This window comes from Chelmon rostratus, chromosome 3 (assembly GCF_017976325.1).
Source record: "Chelmon rostratus isolate fCheRos1 chromosome 3, fCheRos1.pri, whole genome shotgun sequence".
Lineage (NCBI taxonomy): Eukaryota > Metazoa > Chordata > Actinopteri > Chaetodontiformes > Chaetodontidae > Chelmon > Chelmon rostratus.
In genome coordinates, this window is record NC_055660.1 from 7,241,778 (window position 1) to 7,249,400 (window position 7,623).

Genomic DNA, 7,623 nt, shown 5'->3' on the forward strand with positions numbered 1-7,623 from the left:
ACTTTACAGATGTGTGTGTGTGTTTGTGTGGGAATCTCATTGATATGCGTGAGCGGAGGCGTGTTATTGGTTCCTACGGGCTCGTTTGGGGCTAATTAGGGAGCGTAATGAGATAAGAGGAGTGGGAGAGGGAGGCGACGCTCTGATGGATGTGAGGGAGGGGACGGCATCTCAATGAGGAGAGACTCTGAGGGAGAGAGATCAAATTAGAGGATGAAAGGGAACAAGAGGGAAGGTAGAGAGGCTGGAGTCATGCAGAGCATCAATAATGTGGCCTTAAAGGGAACCTCGGCCGTCCAGAGGTAAACACTCACGACAAAGTAGATCATCTCGACTCTGCTGCAGACGTGTTCGCTTAAACTTCAGTCGCGTGCATAAACACGATCCATTATTCATTTTCATGTCTGTCTCCAGTCCTTAACACTGGGTGAGATCTTTTGAGTGCATCTGTGTTAGATTCACATCAACAATCTTGAAAAAAGAAAACAGAAAAGGAGTGAAATCAGGGGAAACAGAGACATTTTTGGGGGGCATCTTGAAAACATTGCTCAGACAGAAATTAAAGGTATTGTCTAAGAAATACATTTATTCCTCTTATATCTGTCTGGTAAACAGGAGGCTACAGCCAGTTTAGCTTAGCTTCGCATAAAGACTGGAGACTGCGTCCAGCCAAGAGTTACAAATAAGCACCCGATAAACCTACAAACGTTAGAGGTCGATGGGAATAAGCAAACAGAGTCCTGTGCAGCGCAGGTCAACATGTTGAAAACACGTTAACTTCATCCAAAGGCTTTGATGAATCTGCTTCGTTAAAGTACAGAGAGGAGAAGGGAAATGAGAGAGACTGACGGAAAACAACAGAACAGAAAGAACTGGTGAGTTCAATCACAAGCTGAGCTGAACACAAACACACTCCCACAGACACAGTCGGTGCGGCAGGTGGCTGTTTCATGAACATACATGTTGGCCGATCCCACGGACGCCACCAGCGTCCAATCAGGCCGTCACATTCAGTTTGCGCTCTTAGCACGCCGTCATGTTTCAGTTTTTGTTTGTCTTAAACAAACACGATTTAACATGTTAATTAGTGAGCTTTAGATGTGCAATAGATGGAGCCAGACTAACAGCTCCCACTTGTTTTCAGTTTTATATGCTAAGCTAAGCTAACACACTGCTGGTGTAACTTTGTATTTATCAGACATCCCTTTAAAAACAGCTGTAAAGATGAATGAGTTGTTGTGGGATTTTAACTAGAAACTGAGTCCACTTGTCTTCTGTGCTTTGTACTACTCATCTTGAAACATTACCTGAAGCTGATGTTTGGACTTTTAATGGCATCAACTGAAAATATATGCACTGCAGCCTGGATCTGCTTTATATTCATTTGTGGTGTCTTATAGGCCCATGCAGGCTGAACGAATTTGTACGCGACACACAATAATAAAACCTTCTCCATCATCATCAGTCTTGTGAAAGGAGAACAGTGCTGTCTACATTAAGTTTACGTCTCCCCAGTGATCCTGCAGTGCAGGCTGTGAGCACTTTGATTTATGTGTGCATACTGTTTACATTGTCATTTAGGGTTTATTGCATTTAAAATTCAAGCTTTGCTGATTCAGCTGTTAAACTTGGATTTAACTTTTATCCCAGCAAACTTAAACACCCCAAATGTGGCTTCGCATATTCAAAGTGACTTCTTTTTCTTTTTTTTTTTAAATTGATTGATTAGGTTGAAATCGACCTAAACTTGAGAAAACTTGAAATGAAATTTTGTTTATGCCTGTGTATAGTGATTTCTGTATATGGAGAAAATTACAGTATGACAAATTCAACCTTGGCTTTCACTGTTCACTTGTGTTGTCTGTGGGTTCAAAACTTTTCCCAGTTCGATGTCTGATTTGAATAAAAATGTTCTTGGGAAGAGGTCCAGATATTGATCCTGTCTTCAACAACTGCAGAGCAGTGACAAACATGAATAACCTGAATAAATGAGTTGTGAAGCATAGCAACTGCTTCCCTAAAGGCCACAGGAGCTCCCTGAAGGCATCACTGAACTTATGTGAATCATATGCTTTTGCTGCATTCATGCTCTATTGTTCAGACAGTAATTACAAGCAACGAGTGGGAAAAACCTCAGAGTCATAATTCTGGGGCCGAGACATCGCGGAAAAGGACTACAAAAGTGTCAACAAACTACTGCCAACATGGCGGCACTTTCAGTTACATCTTCAGTACGAACACCAACAGAATAAAATCAGCTAATTCAAAAGAAGCTGAACATTATTTATTTGTATCAGGTCTCACTTGTTGATCGACTGCTTCAAACCCCACACACAGAAAAAAGCAGCACATTTTATTTAGATTTAATAACAAAAATGATCTCTCAATACAAAACTAATAACTCAGGATGTTCAAAATACAAAGTACAACAAAAAGCGCTAAGGATATTCTCTATAGACAAACCAAAAGACTCTCTTTTCAAAAACATTAGGTACACAAGGACAAACGCTGGACCGACGTGAATCACAGGGCAGCACAAGACAATCTGGCACAGGACAGGGAAACGCAGACAATATATACACAAGGTAACAAGGAACAGGTGGAGACAATCAGGGCGGGGCAGACAATCAGACAGGCGGGAAACACCAGGAAGTCAAGGGCCTGAAACGAGAGGAGAATTAGTTTTCACAATAAGACAGGAAGTGGAAGACAAAGACCAGACACTAGTGAACAACACCTCAACAGACCCGACAAACCTTAACAGAAAAGACGCTTCCTGTTCTGGTCCTTCACAGTCACAGCTTTGGAGCGACAGCAGCCTCCACCACCGTCACTGAAAAATCTTTCAAATGGACTGTGTTCATCCCTCCAGTAGAGACTTTAAGAATCTGTGAAAAGGTGTAATAAAGGCAATAAGACCCTTACTGTTGGTTTTTGCTTGAATTAGTCACACCTAAGAAGCTCACTGAAAGCTCAATTCAGGAAGATTTGCATGCTTATTCTGTTTATTTGGATTTTTTCGTTTTCTAGCCTCCAAATCTCACAGCTGGTTGACAACCTTCCTGTTGTACACACTAAATGGTAACTGCACCACATTTACACAGCGCTTTCACACAAAGCACTTCACAATTTGCCTCTAAATCAACCATTCATGCACTCACATAAGCACAGATGGCGGAGAGTGGCAATGCAAAGGGCTGGTGTGGCCATTGGGAGCAATTCGGGGACACTTGGACAAGTGGACGAGAGGACTGAACCCTGTGATCAGAGGACAACCAGGTCTACCTACATCAAAACAACTTCCAAAGCAACTTCCATGCAACACTGAGATAAAAGCATGTTTCCTCTGCCCTGCAGCAGCTGTTACACACATTTTAAACCTTGTGTACAAATATGTTGCCCAACTGCTTGCAACATTTCTGATTTGCATCACCGCTATCACAAAATTCCCAAGCGCAACGCAGCGCCCGGGGCTCAGACGATTGAATTTTGGCCAACCAAACATAGGCGAGGGTCCCCATCGGCGGTCTGCGTTGGATAACAAACCGCAGCTTCCCACGGAGGTCCCTGAAGAGAAGATCCAGGTGACGACAGCAGGTCTGACAGCTTTGTGAGGGTATTTATATGCGTGTGACTGAGTGATGCTTCACTAGTGGTGGTGTGGCTTGATTTTAATTGGCTGGTTTCCCCCTCCCCAATGTGCTCTGACTATTAATAGAACAGCAGACGAGCCCGAGTGGAACCTGACGCCTGGCTTTCCTCTGTCAGACCTCCAAATCCTCCCAGTCGCTCGTTTACTCCCCTTCTACGATCAACCAGGGTGAGCAAACTATCTGCCACCTCCCTGACCTCCCCCTCCTGCCCCCACCAGCCCATGTGTCCCTCCCAGGCTAGTCTTTCAGCCTGTGTCCTTGTTTAATAGGCTGATCCCTCCATCATTAATTAAACATGATCACAGGCCATGTGTCCCTCGCTGTGCTCGGCTCTGCGTTTAGGCTGCGCACCCCCTCCTCTGTTCCCGCGCTCACATATCACGATTTTATACCTCCGCTAAAGATCCTGCTCTCTCTTGTTCTTTCTTATCTGTCCTTCATCACTTTACCTCTCCTCATTCTGGTTCCATTCCTCCCTGCTCTGTGGCCCTTAGGTGGTCTCTTTTAACAGCAGTAAATTATTCATCAGGCTGATATCTGCCCAAGAGACAAAACCAATGGATAGATGGACAGATAGAGATGAATAAATAAAAAGGTAAAAATGATATATCCGGTGTCTACTTCAGCATTTTGTCAGAGGATGTGTGTGTGTACGTGCACCGCGTGTGTGTGTTCGTGACTGTGTATCCCTGCGGAAATCCGGCGGGTCTTCCGGAGAAGCACTTCCACGATGCAGAAAATCGGAGCCAATGATGGTGATAGATGGAGAGAAGGGAACCTTGCAGCAGGGACCGTGCCAAACCAACTGGGGCCTCGCCAAAGACAGCGGGGAAGGTGGGCAAATGAAGAAGAGAGAGAGCGGAATAGAGGCGGGGAAGCACAAAGAGATGGAGGGAAATCAAACTAAACCGTCAGGGAGTCTGTAAATCCAGCAATATACTCAAGTTGTGTCAGAAAGCAGAGTTAAAATGTGTGCCAAGCTGTTATGTAACATGTCTGCAAGGATAACATCACAAACTGCAATATTACACATGGATGTGTGGTTAACTGTGTGCAATAGGCTGCAATGAGACAAAGCTGAAGGAAGAATCCATCCTTAAACAGACTTTAATAGCGTGTAAAAAAAGCAGCAATGCACTGCAATTTTGGACTAATTTTGTTGTTGTTGGACTTTTAAATAAGTCAGAATCAGGGTTGGTAACTTCCTTATGAATTCCTTCAAGGTTTCCTGCAAAGAGATGTATGATTTGGTACTAATCATTGGGAGGGTAGTTCAATTGGTGCACTAAAAGTAGTTGCTAAACTGAAGTACGAGAGCACAGCAGGCCAGCTGAACATGCACATTTCTCAAAAAGGCAAACGTACAATTGAACTTAAATAAAACAAAAATAAAGTTTCCAAATATGAATCAGATTTACTTTGATTTAAAAATCACTGAATAAACAACTAAAATGTGACTAGTTTCCTGATAATTAGCTCCAAATTACGTTTTACAGGGAACTTTCTAGAACATTACGGTCCAGTCAAATATCACTTTACAAAGTGCATGCACGAACAACCAAATTTAAGGAACTAGTTTGATGAAGGTGGTAAAATGGTTCACAGTTACTCAGACTTTTTCAAATCTGAAAAGTTGAGACTGGAGGAGGTGGGAATAAAATACGGAGCTGAACTCTTTTATTGTTTGTTTTTCCTCCATGATGATTAATTGGGGGTGTGGCATCTAATCAGACTGTGCTGAAGAAAGATTTAGAGCGGCTATAATCAATATTTTCAGATTGACCATGAATCAAATTACTTCTTCAAGGAGTGCCTTGAAGTGTTGAACTCTCCAGCGGAGAATTATCACCCGTCTCTGCAGCTCACCTCAGCTCTGCAGAGCGTTTTAGCATCTTTCAGCTCATTGGTTTGGTCTCATCACCACAGTCACGAAACCAAGGACGCATTTCTGTGTGGCCTGTGAGATCGGCTCTGTTCTACTTTAACCAGTTAACCTGGTGTTTGGAAATGAAAAAGTCATTATTCTAGTGATGTGCACTATATAACTACAACCATACAATATAAGTCAGACTACAACCAGCAGCACTGCTCTCAAATCCTCTTTAGTCTGTGATTACTCTGCTAAATATTTATTCATTAGGGACGCTGAAAATGTCACATCTTTTTTTTCAGGGTTGACCGAGGGGCAGTTTTGTTAAACTGACGCTTATTGAGGGCAACTTGATGCAGATGTTAATACGTTTATATGAGCGTTGTAACTGTGAGAGCGTTAGAATCCGCTAATGATCGTTGCTGGAAAGGAAATGAACAGGTGCGGCTCGTTCACACCTATTCTCTCTCAGGGCTGTCACTGGAAATGCAGGAAATAACACACTGAAGAAGATGAAGAAGAAGAAGCAGCTCAGGAAAAGCTGGGGAAAATGTCCAAAAATGTTGTGCACTTCACAGCTAATTGTCACATAAGAGTGGATTTTTCCCTCAGGTACGCAGATCTGTGCAGAATATTTGTTTTTGGAGGTAAAATGTCATCACTTTACTAATTAATTGTCTCAAATTAAAAAATTAGGTAGGAGAAAATGATTGGAGGCATATAAGCTTGTCAAGGCAGCGACCCAAACTCGAGGCAGTTACACACATCACCACAGTCACCATGGCAACAGAGTAGCCATTTGTGATGTTTCTACAATTAGATCCACATGTGCTCTCTTATCGATCCAGGGTTTCATCCCATCATCAGTGAGACTTCCACTGCCTGTTCCACCTGCCTCTTCTTCTTCGTGTGACTCTGACCTTATACGTTCGCGTAATTGTATCTAATTAACCGATATTTAATGAGTGTTTGTTTTGCTGGACTCAACCACCAGCACTGACTCATCTCTGGGGATGTTACCCTCCATCAGCTCATAATAGCCACTTCCATATAACAATGAGCAGGTTAACCTTTGACTCAAACTCAAGACGACGCTCTCGTCTGAACTCAGATCATTTGTAACACCTACTGGAAGCAATCAGAAACGTTGTTACACAAAGAAAACTCACAGTCAACACTGATGCTATGAATGTGACTCCAAAGACATCAAAGGCTTCCCTTATTTAACGCGTGGATCGTGTCAGCAACAGAATTACATCTACTGAAACATTACTGGTCTTATTGATTATTGGTGTAACTTTCAGTGGTCCTCTGCAGTATAAACGTTTGTCTGCTTGAGGCGTCTGGGCACGAGGCCTGCTGAGGCGACATATTTGTCTATTTGAGACGGGCAATGCAGCAACTGCGCATCGATTCTCAGACGCTATCTAACATGTTTCCACCATCAAACGTGAAGTATCAGAGATAAACGTGTTGGGCATCGTTCCCTCGAGCACTTCAACCTGGTACTCCTGGCGTGTCCTGTCTGTCGTCAGTGAGTTTGAATTGTTAAAACTGTGGATGAATAATGTGTAGAGAGTGCAGACACTTTCCACTTTCGCTGTGTTTCATCATCGGGGTTGGAGTCCGTGGTGCGGTTGGTGGTACGCTGTGGCTGCCGGCCTTCCTGCTTCTGCTGGTGTACGTCACATCTCCCCGTCAGGTGTGTCTCATCACCTCCTCCTAATGATGCTTCTCCCTCTACAGAGAAGCTGACGTCATTGTCAGACAGTTTCCTCTTCTTGACAGAGTTTAATAACATGCTTTGGTGCGTCCCGTATTCGACTGTAACATCATCGGCTATAGGTATAGAGAGGTGTATTGTAAGTCCCCCTGCTCAGTGCTGGATATATGGTGTACCTGCCATCACTATGTACACTTTGTTTGGGTTTCCTCAGCCTTTGTTCCATTGTTTTCCCTCTGAAACTCTCACCTCTCCAGACCCAGACCCTCATCCAGACACACAATACAGAACACCTGAGCTGATTGAGGCGGCATGCCTGTTAAGTAGAGACGGCAGAGTGGAGAGAGAGAGCCCAGTTCCCCTCCGGCACAAAGCTC